This window comes from Aotus nancymaae, unplaced genomic scaffold (genome assembly GCF_030222135.1).
Source record: "Aotus nancymaae isolate 86718 unplaced genomic scaffold, 86718_ANA_hifiasm-v0.15.2.pri h1tg000058l, whole genome shotgun sequence".
NCBI lineage: Eukaryota > Metazoa > Chordata > Mammalia > Primates > Aotidae > Aotus > Aotus nancymaae.
Window position 1 is genome coordinate 38,229,604 of NW_026988472.1, and position 20,226 is coordinate 38,249,829.

Below are 20,226 nucleotides of genomic sequence, written 5' to 3' on the forward strand. Positions count from 1 at the left end.
CTTCCTGGGGCTCCCAGTTCTCTGAACCTTCCACTTCTTGCCTCTCTCACCCCTCCCACCAAACCTCACACAGAGGAGACCTTATCCACGTGAAGTTACATACACTGATTAGCAGAGCACAGTGGTTCTTAAACTTGGCTGCATGCCAGAAACATTCAGGCTGCTTTTTAAAAAAAATCCAAATGCTGAAATTTAACCAACTGAGATTCAGATTTCATTGATCTTGGGTAGAGCCAGGCATTGGTGTGTTTAAATTCTCCCTTGATTATTCTAATTGGCAGCTAGAGTCAAGAGCCACTGCTTTGAAGCACTTGTCCTCAAATGTGGCCTCACAGTGGAGTCACCTGGGAAGCTTCAAAAACTACTTATGTCTGGGTCCCACCCCCAGAGAATCTCATGTAATTGGTCCGGGATACAGCTTGAACTTCAGGATTGGTAAAACTCCCTAGAAGATTCTGATGTGCAGCCAAGTTTCAGAATGCTGATCTGGCCTTGCTACCCAAAATGCATTCCACCCACCAGCAACTTTAGCAGCAGCTGCAAGCTTGTCAGACCTGTAGGCTCTGGGGCCCTGCCCTAGACCCACTGAAACCGCACCTGTAGTTTCACAAAATCCCCCAGGTAAGTCATACGCACGTTAAAGTTTAGAAAGCTTTGGTTTGGAGCATTACCCATTCCCAGAGCATTTAACAAGAACTAGAGCCTTAACCACAATAAGAGTGTTCTCTTGTGAGAATTATAGGCATCAGACAGAATGTAGGAAGCATTTTGGTAAAAGAAGGGTTTCCCAGTCCTCTGAGTCATGTCCCCAGAAGCAGTCACCTACTCCTCCTACTCATAAGAACATTCCGGTGTTATTAAATGTCAGCTGAAGATATACATCTGGCTATGATTCAGCCAAGAGAAAAATAGACACTGCAGAGAGTTGTTGCTGGTGTTTGTGCTTCCTGGAAATGGCTGGCAGAGGTCAGGACCTGAAACTGGTATCAAGCATATCCGGGAGCAGTGTTATTTTTAAAATGCAAGATTTGAGCAAAATAAGCCCTGTCCCACATAGAAAGCAGAGTATGGGGAGAGGAGGATGACACAAAAGAATAGCATTATAGAGATTTAAATTAACCCAAATTAGAAATTGTTATGTATATCACTGGGCAAACTAGCAAATGCTTCTATGTCTAACGTACTGAATATTCTAGAATATACTAAGATGAAAGCCTAAGTGGAAAATACTAATTAACTTTACTTAGTTTACTAATGAGTAAACATTATTGAGTTTAATTCTTGTTTTATACATAGCAGAATTGAAGGATTCCCAAAAGCCTGAGCTGCACCTCCATTATAATGCAGTGTCATTCAATTTTTCTTTCTCCATTTAGACATATTCAGAATTACACCCGTTATGTAAATGTACTGGTGAGGTGTGAAAATGAAAAGCACCACTCTGAATCACCCCCCAATAGCTTTATTCTAAAAGGCCCCATGGAGGAGTAAGAGGTCCCTGAAGTTCCCTATGGAACCAAGAACAGGGAAAGGACATCTACAGAATTGAGAATGCCAACAAATTCTGTCTTCAGGAGAAGGCTTCTGGGTCAAGTGATCAAATTTTTGTGCCCTAGATTTCAGTCTCAGGAGAGTTAACACAATTCATTCCAGGATCTTCAACATCTCTGTGGTATCCAGGAGAAAAGGCCAACCCTGAGACAATTAGTCAAATGAGAAGTAGATGTTCTGAATTTCAGAATGTGTGCAACTCCACGTGCATTTCACAAGTAGCAAAAGCAGAATTGATTCTACATACACAAGAATCCAAATAACAATGGACACTATGTTGGAACTACCAGTAACTTAAAGACAGAATGCTTTAAAAATTCAATTTAAAGGCTACAGAGGAGGGGCTTTGAACCCATCAATTTAAATATATCTGGGAAGGCACTACATCTGACTAGACTCAATGCCCAGGAACTCAGCAATTACTATGAATTCGGACTATATTTAAGGAATGACAGTAATGCAATGATTTTATATTACCATGGGCATCTCTGGGGAACTTGTTAGCAATACAGACTCTAGGTCCTGCCCCAGACCTGCTGAATCAATCTACATTTTAACAAATTCCCAGGTAATTCATATGCTCATGGAAGTTTAAAAAACACTGATGTAGAACAGTAATTTTTTTTCTGAGACAGAGTCTCCCTCTGTTGCCCAGGCTGGAGGACAATGGCACGATCTTGGCTCACTGCAACCTCCGCCTCCTGGGTTCAAGCAACTCTTCTGCCTCAGCCTCCTGAGTAGCTGGGATTACAGGAAAGTGCCACCACACTTGGCTAATTTTTTATTTTTAGTAGAAATGAGGTTTCACCATATTGGCCAGGCTGGTCTTGAACTCCTGACTTTGTGATCCGCCTGCCTTGACCTCCCAAAGTGCTGGGATTACAGGTGGAAGCCACCACTCCCAGCCTAGAACAGTAATTATTAATCCTAGCTGCACATCTGACTTACTTGTTGAGGTTTTAATCTTGTGATTATATAGGCCCCACCCCAAAGTAATTAAATCAGTGTTTGTGGGTGGGACTTAGTTATCCCTGTGTTTTCAAACCTCCTCAGCTACTTCTGATGGAGTCAGTTTTGAAAGCTATGACCTAGGATATGTAGGAGAAGGGTTGTTTCTCTGCATAACAGACACAGACTAATACAACAGAGTAAAGAACACAGAAACAAATCCACACACCTACAGTAAACTCATTTTCAACAAAGGTGTCAAGAACACTGGGAAAAAGACAGTCTCTTCAAGAAATAGAGCTGGGAAAACTGGATATCCATATGCAGAAGAATGAAACTAGACCCCTATCACTCACCATATATAAAAATCAAATCAAAATGGAATAAAAATGTAAATCTAAGACTCCAAACTGTGAATCCATGACAAGAAAATATTGGGGAAACTCTCCAGGACATCAGTCTGGGCTAAGATTTTTTTAGTAATACCCCACCACCACAGGCAACCAAAGCAAAAATGGACAAATGAAATTACATCAAGATAAAAGCTTCTGCACAACAAAGGAAACAATCAACAAAGTAAAAAGACAACCCACAGAATGGGAGAAAATATTTGCAAACTACCCATCTGACAAGGGATTAATAACCAGAATGTATAAGGAGTTCAACAACTCTATAGGAAAAGTATAATAATCCAATTTTAAAATGGGAAAAAGATTTGAATAGACATTTTTCAAAAGAAGACATATCAAAGGCAAACAGTTATATAAAAAGGTGCTCAACATCACTGATTATCAGAGAAATGCAAAGTAAAACTATAATGAGATAGCATCTGATGTGGTTTGGCTGTGTCCCCACCCAAAATCTCATCTTGAATTGTAATCCTCATAATCCCCACATCTCAAGTGGGAGACCAAGCACAGGTAATTGGATTATGGGGGCAGTTTCCCCCATGCTGTTCTCTTGATGCTGAGTGAGTTCTCATGATGGTTTTATAAGGGGCTCTTTCCCCTTTGCTGCTCGGCACTTCTTCCTGCCACCTTGTGAAGAAGGTACCTTGCTTCCCCGTTGCTTTCCTGCATGATTGTAAGTTTCCTAAGGCCTCCCCAGTCATGCTGAACTGTGAGTGAATTAACCTCTTTCCTTTATACGTTACCCAGTCTTGGGAAGTTCTTTATAGCAGCATGAAAATAGACTAATACAGCATCTCACCCCAATTTAAATGGCTTATATGCATAAGACAGCCAATGATGAACGCTGACAAGGATATGGAGAAAAGGGACCCCTTGTACACTGTTGGTGAAAATGTAAATTAGTACAACTGCTATAGAAAACAATTTGGAGGTTCCTCAAAAAACTAAAAATAGAGCTTCCATAGGATCTAGCAATCCCACTGCTGGGTATATACCCAAAAGAAAGGAAATCAGTGTATCAATGAAATATCTGCACTCTCATGTTTGTTGTAGCTCTGTTCACAATAGCCAGGCTTTGGAAGCCAGCTAAGTGTCCATCAACAGATGAATGGATTAAAAAAATGTGATATATATACACAATGGAGTACTATTCAACCATTTAAAAAGAATGAGACTTAGTCATTTGCATCAACAAGGATGGAACTGGAGGTCATTATGTTAAGTGAAATAAGCCAGGCGTAAAAAGGCAGTCATTGCATGTTCTCACTTATTTGTGGGATTTAAAAATCCAGACAATTGAACTCATGGAGATAGAGAGTAGAAGGATGGTTACCAGAGGCTGGGAAGGGTAACTGGGGCAGGGTGGGTAGGGGAAGTGGAGATGGCTAAAGGTTACAAAAATATAGTTACATAGAATGAATAAGACCTAGTATTTGATAGCACAATGGGCTGACTATAGTCAATAATTTAATTGTACATTTTAAAATAACTGAAAGAGTATAATCGAATTGTTTGTAACACAAAGGATAAATGCTCGAGAAGATGAACACCCCACTTCCCATCATGTGATTATTTTACATTGTATGTCTATACCAAAACTTCTCATGTACCCCATAAATATATACACCTACTGTATTAGTCAGGGTTCTCTAGAGGGACAGAACTAATGGAATATATATATATATATTTACATATATTAATATATATATTTATCATATGAGTTAATATATATATATAAAGGGAAATTTATTAAGTATTAACTCACATGATCACAAGGTCCCACAATAGGCCATTTGCAGGCTGAGTAGCAAGGAGAGACAGTCCGAGTTCCAAAACTGAAGAACTTGGAGTCCGACATTCGAGGGCAGGAAGCATCCAGCATGGGAGAAAGATGTAGGCTGGGAAGCTAGGTCAGTCTCTCTGAAAATTTTTCTGTCAGCTTCTTATTCTAGCCATGCTGGCAGCTGATTAGATGGTGCCCACCCAGATTAACAGGGAGTCTGCCTTTCCCAGCCCACTGACTCCAATGTTAATCTCCTTTGGCAACACCCTTACAGACACACCCAACATCAATACTTTGTATACTTCAATCCAGTCAAGTTGACTTGACAGTATTAACCATCACACCTGCTATATACCCACAAAAATTAATTTTTTAAACAAAGTCCTGGCAGGTAAGAATGCTAATGATTAAAAGCATCCCCTGTACCCTGAAGCACCATCAGTAGGAAATTGTAAAGCATTAAAAACAAATAAAACCCTATATAAATTTTTTAGTCTTACAGAAAAAGAAGTCACAGGCTTCACAGTTATTTTCAAGCATGCCTTCAAGCTGGAGTAAGTTCATCATCTGAAATGCCATGCTTACTCTGTGAGTTCTCAAGTGAGGGAGGGGGTGGTGGTGGGGGGTGTATGTGTGCAAGAGGTAGAAGAACCTTGCAACTCAAAAAAAGAGGTCTTTAGGTGAATCATTTTTATAAAGAAAGAGCCATCTTATGAATCTCCACTAAAGACCTATAAAGGAGATCTCTCCAAGCAAAATATACAAAGAATTATCATGAGCCACTGGCACTGTGACAAGCATAGTTTTACATTGCATCCTAGAAACAAAACCATGCCTTAATTTGTAAGACAAAAATCCTGGCCTTGCTTGTACTATTGCAGTAGCCTCCCAACTGACCTCCTATATCCACTTCTACCCTCTTTTATCTATTATCTGCTCCACACTCCAAGTGACACATCATCATTCTCATTAAAAACTCTTTAGTGGCCACCTGCTGTCCTCAAGATGAAGACTGAAACCCTTAATAGGGCCCACCAATCCGTGTGTGAGCTATACCCCACATTCCTCCCCAGCCTCATCTCTTATCTTGCTCACTCAAATACTCACCATGGCCCAGCCAGACTCAAGGGCTTTCTTTACATTCCATTCATGCTTCTTGCTCTCGATCTGCCAGCAAGCCTTTGAAACACGTGCTATTCCCTCAAATCTCTTCTCCCCAACTAAAGATACATCCCCTCCCATAGGCCACCACTCCTTCTTCACTTAAACCCTACATAGTAATCAGTCAGTTCCATCTTCAGTTGTTTGAGGGGAAGTTCTCCCTGCCCCAATTTCCACTCCACCAAAACTGCCTCTCCTACATATTTTTATAACACTCTATTCTTTCCCTTATGGGAACTTCACAGCCTATAATTATACATCTATACATGACTATTTGATGAATGATTCTCTTCTCATGACTGCAAAATGCATGAGCACAAAGGTGATATTTTCTCTTCCTTTTCTACTGCCAAGGTTCACCATACTGGTGTACAGTAGGTACTCCATAAATGATTGTTGAAAGGAAGGGAGGGAAGAAAAGAGAGAAGGGAAGGCAAAAAGAGAAAGTTAGAAATATCAGTATCTTTTGTCGGGAAAAATGTGCTTAATGGAAAACTATGCATTGTCTAGAGCAGGGATAGAGAAATGTTTTTTTGTAAGGGCCAAGTAGTAAATATTTTAGTGTTTGCAGGCCATATGGTCTTTGTGGCAACTACTCAACTCTATGATCATAGTGCAAAAGCAACCACAGACAACACATAAATTAATGGGCTATGTTTAATAAAACTTTATTTATAAACATTGAAATTTGAATTTCATATGATTTTTACATATCAACAAAATGTTATTCTTTTGTTATTCAACCATCTAAAAATGTAAAAACCATTCTTAGCCCCTACGTAATTCCTCCTGCCCATACTTCCTTGCCTGTCTCTTCCCAGTCTCCCCAGGTAATCACTGATCTGCCTTCTGTCACTATAGATTAGTTTGAAGTTTCCAGATATATCATACAGCAAGTCCTCATTTTTGTAGTACTGCTTTTATTTAGACTAATTATTTTAAGATTCAACCATGTTGTGTATATCAAATATTTATTCCTTTTTATTGCTGAGTAGCATTCCATTGTATAACACAGTTTATCCATTTGCCTGTTAATGGACGTCTGAGTTGTTGCCAGTTTCTGGCTGTTACAATTAAAACTGCTATGAATGTTTATGCACAAGTCTTTGTATGGACAAAATATTTACCTTGGGTAAATACCTAGAGGTAGAATAGCTGGATCATATGGTAGATATATATTTACCATTTTAAGGAACTTTTAAACTTTTTTCTTTTTCGAGACAGAGTCTCACTCTGTCTCCCAGGCTGGAGTGCAGTGGCATGATCTCAGCTCACTGCAACCTCCAACTCCCCAGTTCAAGAAATTCTCCTGTCTCAGCTTCCCAAGTAGCTGGGATTACAGGTGCACACCACCATGCCTGTCTAATTTTTGCATTTTTAATAGAGGCAGGGTTTCACCATATTGGTCAGGCTGGTCTCAAACTCTTGACCTCAGGTGATCCACCCGCTTTGCCCTCCCAAAGTGCTGAGATTACAAGCAAGAGTCACCACTGTGCCCAGCCTGTTAAACTGTTTTCTAAAGTAGTTCTATTTTACATTCCCACCAGCAGTGTAAGAGAATTCTGGTTCATTTGCATCCTTACCAACACTTGGTATGGTCAGTCATCTTAATTTAGCCATTCTACAGGAAGAATGGTAGTATTTCATGGTGGTTAATTTGCATTTTCCTAAAGACTAATGATGTTGAGCATCTTTTCATGTGCTTATTTGCCATCTATATATCTTCTTGGTGATGTAACTATCTGTTCACATTTTTTGCCCATTTTTATTAGGTCATTTGTCTACTTTTTGAATTTTAGGATTCCTTATATATTCTGAACACAAGTTGCTTATATGATTTGCAAATGTTTTTCCCTTCTGTGGCTTGTCTTTTCATTCTCTAATCATATCTTTCAAAAAGCAGACATTTTTAATTTTAATAAAGTCCAAGACTTATTATAAAGCTAGAGTAATCAGGACAGTATAGTATTTGTGTCAAGATAGACAAATAGATCAATAGAACAAAACAGAGTCCAGGAATATATTCACATGAACAACTGATTTTGGCAAAGGTACAAGACTATTCTTTTCCTAAAATAATTGTATATCCATATACAAAATCAATGAACTTTAATCCATAATACACCTCATATATAAAAATTAATTCAAGATAGATCATAAACCTAACATAAAACCTAAAATTCCTGAAAGAAAAAACAGAACAAAATCTTTGTGACCTTGGGTAAGGCAGATTTCTTAAATACATCACCAAAAGTATGATCCACAAAAGAAAAAAAATGAACTGGTTTTCAGTCTTTTATATTTAAAAAAATTTTGCTGTAGTGCATAACCTTGAACATATGCCATTCCACATGTATGCAATTATATCTAAAGCATCAATTGCCAGAAGCCAACCTAGCTTTAGATAAGTTATAAGTGACAGCAGGTTTAAGATTCCACTTTCCATATGAGTTCTTGGTGTTAGTACATCCTATATTGCCATTTGAGTGTTAGGGAAATGTGTTTTAACAATCATCTGAGCAGACAGTAGGAATTCATAACTTTTTTTTATGAAAGTTAGAGAGTATGAATAGTAGGCCAAGGGGACTACTCACAGGCAGGGCCAACATTTATCTTAAGAAATAATACTGGGTCACCACTAACTCAGAAAGAAAAGACAAAAAGTCCCAAATTCTAGACCACAGTAAATTCTTGACAATTTAAAGTATGTAATCAAATCCTTCCTTGGATTTAACAAAACTCCCAAACCATTTAATATGGAGCACTCTTAGTGTATTTAAGATTGAGCGACATCATTGTCTATCATAACCTTCAAGATAAATTGGTCTTGAAATGTGTGTCAAGGTTTCCGAGTGAGCTAATTTGTGACATATTTGTTACTCATAAATCAGTTAAGCATTGGTGAATTGCCACCATAAATGACCATTTTGTTTTAAAAGGAGTCATCTATAGTTCTCTGACTTGACAGTAATTAGATAGGATGGCCAAGAGTTTATCAAAGCCCTTTATGACACTAAATCCAGTGGGAATGCTTTCCTATTTTTTCTAAATAGTAGTCCATGGTTGTTAAGAAAAAGGAGTGTATTTTCCATTTTTAAAAAAGTTTATTGCTGGGTTTTTGTATAAGAATTTTACATTAATTGTAGAAGACTTTCTAAATAGCACAAGAAAAAATTGAAAAAAATCACCTATAATTCCAGTTTTCCAAAAAAAAAGTCCTGACTCTAAAATTAATCATAGTACTAACAAGTAGAAATTTTTGTGTGTTACTGGAATTTTATTTTCCTAACATTTTGTCTGTAGAATTGGATGAATTTCTGCTTTTCCTCATCCTTAACAGGAATGCCCAAAAAGAGTGGTTGACACCCTGTTGACACATTGGAATCACCTAGAGAGTGTTTTAAAGTGCTGATTCCTGGGTCCCACAGATATTCTAGATGTCTTTGGTCATGGGTGCAATCTGGCAATCAGGATTTTTAAATCTCCCAAGCAGGTCCTAATGTATGAACAAGATTGAGAAATACTGACCCAAATATAAAGAAGGGAGTCTGTTTTGGATTGAATTGTGTCCTCCCAAAGTTAACATATTGACATATTAATTCCTAGTATGGCAGAATGTGACCTTATTGGAAACGGGATTGTTGTGAATACAATTAGTTAAGATGAGGTCATACTGGAGTAGGGTGGGCTCAATCCAATATGACTGGTGTTCTTATAAAAGGGGGAAATTTGGACACAGACACAAACATAAAGATAGTACCATGTACAGATTGGCCAAGGAACCACCAGGAGCTAGGAGAGACGCCTAGAACATATCCTTCCCTAGAGCCTTCAGAGGGAGCATGATCCTGCCAACACCTTGATCTCAGACTTCCAGTCTGCAGAACTGTGAGAAAATAAATTTCCGTTGTTTAAACCACTCAGTTTATGATACTTTATGATAGCCCCGGCAAACCAATACAGATTTACAATCATTTTAAGTGGCCTCACAACCATGTTACATTAACTTCGTGGTGCGACTGACTTAAGACCAAGCATAGAGTCACAGAAGGCACCCAACCTGGAAATATTTTATCACATGTTCACATAGGAAGTATAAAGTTCTATTTCTGGCAAATCATCACCTCAGAAAGGCCTACACTTCCTGTTGGTCACAATCTGCACACAGAATCAACTACCATGTAAGTACAGGCTACCTGTCATAGCTATGCCCTCAGCAATTGTGAAAGAATGAAGAACCCCCCAACCCAGAACAGGAAGTCATATGAGAATGACTGAAGGTCTAAGCTGCTTCTAAGTAGAATTCTGAATAAAGTCACAGCAAAATAATGTCCACATATTCCCCCACCTTTTGGTGTGATTGCATAATCACAGACTTTCTGACCATATTTCTAAGACATAGACATTTTGTTACAGTCCAACAAAAAGGTAAATGTGGGCCCAAGGAATTCAACTGGAACTACCCTATGGTGAATTAAGCCCCATGAAGATTTGTTTGTGGCATGTCAAAGTAATATAATTTTATAGCTATGTATACCTGCCTGCCAGAATTCATTCTTTTATGTGATTTAATAAATTTAATTTTTTTTGAGATGGAGTCTCACTCTGTCACCTAGGCTGGACTGCAGTGGCATGCTCTCTCTCTCTGCTCACTGCAACCTCCACCTCCTGGGTTAAAGCAATTCTCCTGCTTCAGTCTCCGGAGTAGCTGGGATTGCAGACATGCACCACCACACCTGGTTTTTAGTAGAGATAGGGTTTCACCATGTTGACCAGGCTGGTCTTGAACTCCTGACCTCAAGTGATCTGCCTGTCTCGCCCTCCCAAAGTGCTGGGATTATAGGCATGAACCACCATGCCCTGCCAAATTTAAATTATTTTAAAAGTTATTTCAGTTACACATTTTTAAATGGCATCTGGTTAACAATCCTGTCCATAGACAGCATCCTTCTGATTCCCATGAAAATATCTATGAAAACACAGGAACACACTCACATATACACATACACACACACCATAGAAAACTAAAATTGGCAGAACCTTACTATTGCAGCTAAGTACAAAGCAGTTGGATCATGGGGAAAGAAGAGAGAAAGCAACTCATGCCCTATCAGTACTTTCCTCACAAAATAAAAGTCTCACATGCAAAAAAAGATTTTAAAAAGACTCTTATTCCTTGCCCCACAGTTTGTTCCACTCTGCTAAGGTTGCAATAATGTTTGTGATTGACTATCTTGGCTGGCGTGTGGGGGTGTGGGGATAGTTTCAGGGATTCTCTACAGGTCAGGGACCCAATATGGAGATTGCCAGTGCTAGTTAGGTCCATATTGATTATACTTCTGAGTTGGTCTGTGGACCCAATGGACCCACTATGAGTCACACCCAAGCAAGCTAGAACTCCATTTATTACCTGACCCCTTACATCTGTAAACTAACATGAGGAAGTCATGACAGTATTTAGGGTCCTGGGGTATCAGTTTCAACTAGGACCCTGTATCCAACAAACCCAGAAAGATCTGAGGATTCTCCTTTCCCCCACACATGGTTACTCAAGGAAATGTTCTTAAGTCCCCATAAGAAAGAACTGGGGGAAATTACTATTGTATATACTTGCTATGGTGTCATAATGTCCTTCCTTATGGGGACCCAGTCTTCACTCAATTTCTTCTATAAACTATCTTGGATAGAAATTCCATTTGACCCAGCAATCCCATTACTGGGTATATACTCAAAGGATTATAAATCATTCTATTATAAAGACACATGCACACATATGTTCATTGCAGCACTGTTTACAATAGCAAAGACCTGGAACCAACCCAAATGCCCATCGATGATAGACTGGATAAGGAAAATGTGGCACATATACACCATGGAATACTATGCAGCCATAAAAAATGATGAGTTCCTGTCCTTTGTAGGGACATGGATGAATCTGGAAACCACCATTCTCAGCAAACTGACACTAGAAAATCAAACACCGCATGTTCTCATTCATAGGCAGGTGTTGAACAATCAGAACACATGGACACAGGGAGGGGAGCATCACACACTGGCGACTGTTGGGGGGGTTAGGGGAGGGACAGTGGGGGGTGGAGAGGAAAAAAAATATCTTGGATCTTGAAACTGGTCATAGGATTGTGACTTTCCATTGGGTTGCTGACCTCAGCCTTCAGATCATCTATTCTTGATCTCTTTTAATTATATATGGTAAGCAATACCCAAATTGGCTGCCTATAATACCTCTAAAAACACCATGTTCTATTAGTGTTCTCCATATATCCCTGAAAGTCAGGATCCCCTAGCTACCAATCTGAATTTGCTGTCCATCGTGATCATTATGCCCACCTCACTTCTGATAGTTAAGCACTGCTATCTGTCATTTGCTATTCCATTATCCCATCATCCCCATTGCTACTAGGGAACTAGTTCTATAAACAGCATTTTCTACTATCAGCTCTGGCCTACAGAGAACAGACAGTATTAAGCTTATCAATGAGGTATGTACCACTTTTGCCAGTGCATTCCTTATTGCCTTAGTAAATAAGTCTTTCCCAAATAACATAGTCAATTGGTTGGTTTTTCTTGTCTTACGTAATAGAGCCATTGTAGAATGCCCTCTTCTGGAAGCCTTTTGACCCTTTTCCCCAAAGTCACTTGGCGATCCTGGCATCTCTACTTCATTTAATACAGACTATCACCTTTTTCCAAGTCTCCAAGTGCTATCCCAAGAACATGTTAAAAATAAATAAATGAATAAATAAATAAATGTTCCCCTAGAACTACACCCAGGGTATCAAAAGATGTGTTACAGGAAAGTGCTCCCATATTGATGATGTAGGCAGAATTCTAAGATGGCCCTTAAGATCTCTGCTCCCTAATGTTCATGCCTTATGTAATTCCCCCAGTTAATTGTGGGCAGGACTTGTGAATATGATGGGATCTAACTCCTGTGATTATGTTATGTTATATGACAACGGTGAAGGGCTATTATGGGTGAAATGAAGGTGTTTAATCAGTTGATTTTGATGTAATCAAATGGGAGATCATGCTGGGTAGACCTGACAAAATTAAGCAAGCCCTTTAAAGAAGGTAAGAGATAAGAAGCAGCAGCAGACACTTTCTTGTAGGCCTTGAAGAAGCAAAGTGCTTTACTGTGGAAAGGGTTACAGCAGGAACAGTATCAGGGAACAGTAGGCAGCCTCTAAGAGCTGAGGATCCCAATTCTATAGCTGCAAAAACTTGAATTCTGCCAACAACCAATAAGCTTAGAAGAGGATCCCACTGTCAAATGAGACTGCAGCCCCAGATGACACCTTGATTTCAGTCTTGAGAAACCACTTGCGAACAGAGAGCTCAAGTCATGCTTGGACTTCTGACCTAAGAGGTAGTAAATGGGTATTATTTTGAGTTTCTAAGTTTGTGTTAATTGTTACACAACAATAAAAAATAATATAATCAACAAATTTTCTGTAACAGCTTTATAGTCTGCCTCCCTGGACCAGCACTTCCAGGATCACTTCCAAGCATACCCTCTCAGTAACTGCTGGTACATGTTAGCTAATCTTGCAACTCCCTTGATATACAATCCCCCTCCTCCTTGAATATACTCAGCACTGCCTCTTAGGTCATGCTGAGATTTGACCCTAGTTATTGGTCTGGTGGTGATTAGGGTTGGTAGGCATAGATAATGAGGACAGGCTTTGACTTGTAAGGCATCTGCTTCATTTGAGGCCTCTGCATAGTCTTCAAAGAAACGGATAACTCTATCTTCCAGCAAGACACAGTGCACCACTTCTGTAGACTCATAGTTCAGGGTTTCTTATCTCCATGCCAAGTCTCAGAGTCCCTTCCCAGTCACGGCCCTGACTTTGGCATAAGGGACTCGCCTAGGCTGACATTCAGCCTCCTTTGAAGTTCTGCCACACTTAGAATTATGTCTTATGCCTGATTTTTAAGGCTATCTGCTCTTCAGCTTCAGATATGAGGCTCTTCTTAAATGCAGCCAAAGAAAACTTTTGACTCTTACCCTTTACTTATAATCAGATGAATGGGATCTGAGCTAGTCATGTTCTCTCCAGTGCATCAGTGGTGCCTAGCAACTTTAATTCTTATAGTTTCTATTTCCCATACCTCCCAAGTGCCAGAGACATTGTACTAGCAAGGGAATCCCCTTCTACCTGTGTATTAGCCCAGCTCACTTCATGCTAAAGATGAAGCAATCATTTTGCTCCAGCATGCCATGGACTGTCAATACTCCACCTTCCACCAGTGATGAGGTACCTATTACCATTGAACCAGTGAATGATCCAAAGCCAGAATCCCATTGTTAGAGTCTGCTTTCTAGGACCACTCCTAATACCAACTGTCTTAGGCTGGTATTTCTAGAATCAGAAGCTATGACAAGGCTTGTTGTTCATAGGATTTATTGAAGAAGTGTTCTCAGGAGAAAGGAAGTGAGGGAAACAGGTTGGAACATAGGAAACACCACTATGCAAGGATGAATTCTGAGTTGAAAACTTGCTTCAGCCTGATCCTACAGGGTGCTCTAGAGCATAAGTAGCACCATAGAGTTAGTCTCACCTTGAAGCTAGGGGGCTTTTTGTAACTGTGTGTCAGTGAGTCATTAGTTCCCTAGTTGGAGATGAGGAGAATAAACTTTCTAGGTGGGTCCTGCTTAGCTAAGGTCGATTCACTGCAAAAAGTAGCAGCTGTGACCTATTAGCAAGCAACACTCCCAGCAGCTTGGGAATAGGTGTATTAGCTGGCAAAGGAGATCTGGACGGGGCACCCATGGCATCCACTCTATGACCCCTCCATAATTACAGTTTTGTGTATCCTACTCTGACAACGACCTGCATTATTTTCTCCCATCACTTCCTCACCTCTGACCCCATTTTCAATTACCCTCCTTATTCCTGGCTACACTGATCTCCTTACTGTTCCTCAAAGAGGTTAGTGTTGTCACACCTTTGAGCTTTTCTACTTACTGCTCCCTTTGTTTACAATGTTTTTCCCAAAAATCTTGGCATGATTGGCAGCCTCACACCATTGCCTTCTCAGTAAAACCTATCATGGCCTTTCCACTTAAATTGTAAACCATCCCTGCACTCCCTATCTCCTTTTCCTGTTTATTTTTCTCTATTGCACTTATTACTTACCACTATCTGACATTCTGTATATTTTAGTTATCTGGTTATTGTCTGACCCCCACCACCACCACTAGAGTATTAGATCTATGAGGGAAGGAACTCTTTCTGTTCTGTTTGCTTCTGTATATCTTAGAACAACGCTTGTTATTACAGACAGTAAATGCTTGTTTCATGAATTAACTGACTAATACCTTCTAAAGAAATAATAAAAGAAAATCCCCTTGTTAAGAATTACTCTAAAGCAGTGGTTCTCAAACTTGAGTGTGCATCAGAATCACCAGAAGGACTTGTTAAATCACAGATCGCTGAGGCTCTCCCCCAGAGTTCCTGATTCAGTAAGCCTGGAATAGTGCCCCAAATTTTGCATTTCTAACAAGCTCCTAGATGATGATGATGATTCTGGTCCAAGGACCCCACTGAGAACCACTGGTATAAAGACATATGGATTAATTACATAATGTAAAATGACACAAGAATTTCTACAAATTTCTCACAACTTACAAAAATCCCAGGTGGAAATAATAAGTAAAGACATTTCCCCCAGAATTTTTCTTTGGAAGATCATAATCATATTTTAAAATACATTTAAATATTTTATACATGGTTTATAGTAATTGGATCAAAAGATGAATGATTTAAAAATCTTCATTCAAGTTTCATAATAGAACTTTAACCAATAAATTATTTACAAAGTTTTTAATATGTAAAATGCTTGTTTTAATGTTAAACAGAAAAAGACAATAAAATTGAATATATGCAAAATGCAATCCCAATTACATAAAATAAACAGAAAAATATTAGAATTACATCTATAGTAACTCTGATTTTCTTTGGGTAATGGAACTATTGTAAGAGATTTTTTTTCTTTTTCATGACTTTCTAATTTTTCTATTATAAGCATGTATTACTTTAATAATCAAAAAACTACAAATATACTTTTATTTTTAAAGTTAAGATTTATCTTTCTAAAAAGACAGAAAAAATAGAGAGGCAAAGATGGAAGTCAAGAATATAGACAGACACAAAACTAATACCAAAATGAAAATAGCAAGCATTGGCTAGGCCTAAACTGTCATTTTTCTCTTGTTAAAATTAAGATATTCATAAATATCCCAAGGACTTGTACTAACAACTCATGTTTAATTTCTTTAATTAACATTGAATAATAGTTCATTCCCACCACAAAGTAGCTTTTTAAAGAAATGTTATTAATTCATTGCTTGTTTTCATAATTTCAAAATACAAAATCTACATATAGAGTTATTAAAAATAAAAGGCAAGTACCTTAATTAGGATTACATTTGCAAAACTCCCTTGTTGATTTTCCATTTAGGGACTTTATGAAAATATTTTTAGCCATGTACAAAATGAAAGGAACTAGGAGGCTAATTAGCAGAAATTCCAGTTTCTCTCTACTTTAGGTAGAATATGAGGTCACTTTGCTTTAAAGCAACCCCAAAAAAGATCACCCAGTGTTATACAGACTGTCTTTCTGGATTCATTCTGTTTCAGAAAGATGTTTTATAAAATAATCGTAAAAGAATCATACCTAGGGAAACAATATTGCATGTTTTTAAAAATTAAAATGAGCAAACTAATTTCAGTTAGTTCAGAGAGAAAACACATTAAAATTATATTCATGTAAGTTTGAATTTAGAACCATGTAAATATTCTATAAAATGAAATTAAATTTAAAAACAATTTCTAAAATATTCAAATGTAAAATGACACAAAGGAACATAACTATGTATCCAGGTGTCATAACCAGACAGAGATGAACTATTCCAAGTGACTTTAAAACACTATAATTCAACTCTTCATCCCTACTGAGATGTATCCTAATGACAAAAAAGCCCGAGCCAGATAAACAAATCACTTGTTAGTATAACTATTTCCCAACATTGAATAGAACATATTTATATTAAAAATACTTTTACTAAAATGTATACATTGTCTGAATTTCCAATTTAAGTGTTCTATATTTTATTTGGCAGCTCTACGTTGGGGGAAACTGGGTAAAGGATACATAGGACTTCTCTGTACCATTTTTTGTAACTTTATGTAAATCTATAATTATTTCAAAATAGAATTTTCGTTTTGGAGATAGGGTCTCTGTCACCCAGACTGGAGTGCAACAGCAGGATTATAGCTCACCAGGATCACTTGAACTCCTGAGCTAGTCATTCTCCTGCCACAGCCACCCAAGTAGCTGGGACTAAGGAGTACACCACCATGCCCAGCAAAAAATAGTATTTTATAAAAGTGCGAGAGTCAAGTTTGCAAAGTAGTTGGCTCTAGAATTGGAGTCTAGACCATCTCAAACCACCTATAGCTAAGAAAGAAAAATAGTACCTAGAATATTCAAGAAAAGATTAGCAAATATTATAAGGCAGTAGTCCTGGGTTAAGACATGACATTAAATTATTTAATGCAAATTAAATTTGTATTTAATTTAGATGAATTGAGGACCTAAACGATATAGGTAAATTGCTAGCCAACCTAGGAGGACTAGAAGCCATTTCTCTGTCCATGGTGCTGGACCAACAACAAAGATTTTCTTTAAACTCAGTACAAGTATATCGTAATTAAAATCACACCTTGGACCATTGTAAAAAGTATGACTTGATCGTATTTTCCTTTAGAAAGTCATTCTGCTGACCTGAAATTGCACGAAAGGCAGTAACAGCAGAATTTACAAGTGAAAGTTAGAAATACAAGGAAATCTTTTCCAGAAAAACATTGTTTCTTATCACTGACATAACTTTTTCTTCGATTGAAGAATTGTTTTTACAGAATATCAAACTGTTTACTCTGAGTCATTTCAACACCAACCTGAAGTGGGGAAGAAAAAAATAGCAATGCCCTTCTTCCTAATCTCAGTCACATTTTCAATTTGGGAAAAAACTGAAGAATCAACTTTCTTTTTCTTGGGTTTGGGGGAGGGAAGTAAGGTAAGAAGAGAGTACTATGAAAGTGGACAAAAATATCACAGCACCAGAACACATGGTGAGTGGGTAGAGTGGGAGAACACTACAGAAATGGATATGCATGACCTCACCATGAGCATTCCTAAAATATTCTATAAAGATAGAAGGATTAACAGCTTATTCAACACTGTGTGTACAGATGCACAGAGCAGATCAACAGCTCAATAATAATTTCTTGCCTGTCAGCTTCATTGAAAATTGGTGCTTAAAATTCAAGATGGTTTTGCTCAGAGAACTAAATATATGTTTTTAAAGTATATTTTCCACTTAGCAACATGCCTCAAACAGGTTTCTTCTCTGAAACCAACATAGTCAAATCTCTCACCCAGTACATAAGTACTACTTTGCAGAAAACTACTAGATAAGAGAAGGCGTCAAGGGTTTTCATGGTAAACACTGTGCAAAATTTTGAATCATAAAAGTTTTTTGAGTGCCTGCCCTTTACTTAGCACAGAGGTAGATACTAGTGGTTTAGAGAGATTAATAAATAATAAAGCTTCAACAAGCTTATATTCAATTTAGAGTGAAGATAAAAATCATGCAAAGGTGAAAACTTCTTTTAAAAACAAAGAATTGGAAATTGACATCTTCATAAACATTTGCTCTATACTTTAAGTTTGCAGAACACTTCCACATATTCTACCATTTGATCTGCAAAATAGCCCTGCGAGGTAAGAGGTTTTATTAAACTCCAGAGATCCAGCTTTGAAGAAGAAAACAAAATGTTTCTAAACACCAGTTCAAGTAGTATTAATTTGATCTGTTGACTTATAGAGATATTAAAATTGATTGACCTCCTTGGGGATATTCATATCCCAACAATATATTGCCCAGTCTTTGGCACATAGTAGATGCTCAATAAATGTCACTGAAGCAAGTTGCATTATGTATTAATAAGTGTTACAGATGAAGAAACTATAAGAACAGCAGCTTATCACTCAGTGCCATATCCATTCCACCTGGCTAATGCTTGACTCAAGGGGCACAGCATATAGGGGAAAAAAAACTGGTAGGAGACAGAGTCTAATAATAGAGGACTTGCTTCATGCCAGTTACTGTTCTAAGCTCTCTTCATTTGTTTCCTCATCTAAACCTCCTAACAACTTTATAAGGTGTGGATTGTTATGTCTTTTTTTAAGGAAAAGTAAACAGGTTAGCTAACTTACTCAAAATAACTCAGATATTAAGAGCTTATGATCTTTTCGTTATTCACTCAGTAGACCACAAAGCTAATAATCACTTTAGAAATTTAAAGGAAGAGATTGTCCCAGGCTGGGTGAGTCGGAAAATATTTTATGTCAGAAAAAAAATAGAAAACAGGTCAGCAAAGTAGCTGTCAGGTTTCATAAAGTGAGAAGAGGGCACTCCAGGACAGTGAGGAGGAATGACCAAATGCACAGAGAAAACTCACACAAAGAATGTCTATTAGTTAGGGTCAGCAACACCAGCAACTCTAACAAACAGACCTCAAAATAGTAATGGCTTAGTAGTTAATTTCTTGTTCATATAAAGTCTGAAGACTATGTTCCTGGGTATAAGGTTGGCTTCAAAGACCGAGACTCCTTCTATCTTGTGGCTTATTAGCTCCAAAGTCTTGAGGTGTACTGCTGGATGCTCTGAAACTTGCCAGGAGACAAGGGAAGAAAGAACACAGAATAGCATTCTCATTTGTATAGGTCAAGTCTGGATGTTGCTCACTTCACTTCCACCTTTTTTTGTTTGTTTGTTTGTTTTTTTGAGACGGAGTTTCGCTCTCGTTACCCAGGCTGGAGTGCAATGGCGCGATCTCGGCTCACCACAACCTCCGCCTCCTGGGTTCAGGCAATTCTCCGGCCTCAGCCTCCCGAGTAGCTGGGATTACAGGCACGCGCAACCGTGCCCAGCTAATTTTTTTGTATTTTTAGTAGAGACGGGGTTTCACCATGTTGACCAGGTTGGTCTCGATCTCTTGACCTTGTGATCCACCCGCCTCAGCCTCCCAAAGTGCTGGGATTACAGGCGTGAGCCACTGCGCCCGGCTCCACCTTTAATCCACTGGCCTGAACTCAACACCATGGCTATTACATACAGCTGCAAAGGAGACTTGGAAATGTTATCTAGCACTGTGCCTAGGAGGAAAAGACATGGAGGTCTTAAGTGCAGCATTCAAACCAGAACTTCTTCCACATTCCATAGAAAGCTCTTATTCTCCTCTTACAGTTGTTCTAGTCTTAAGGTGTAATTTGTCACTGACC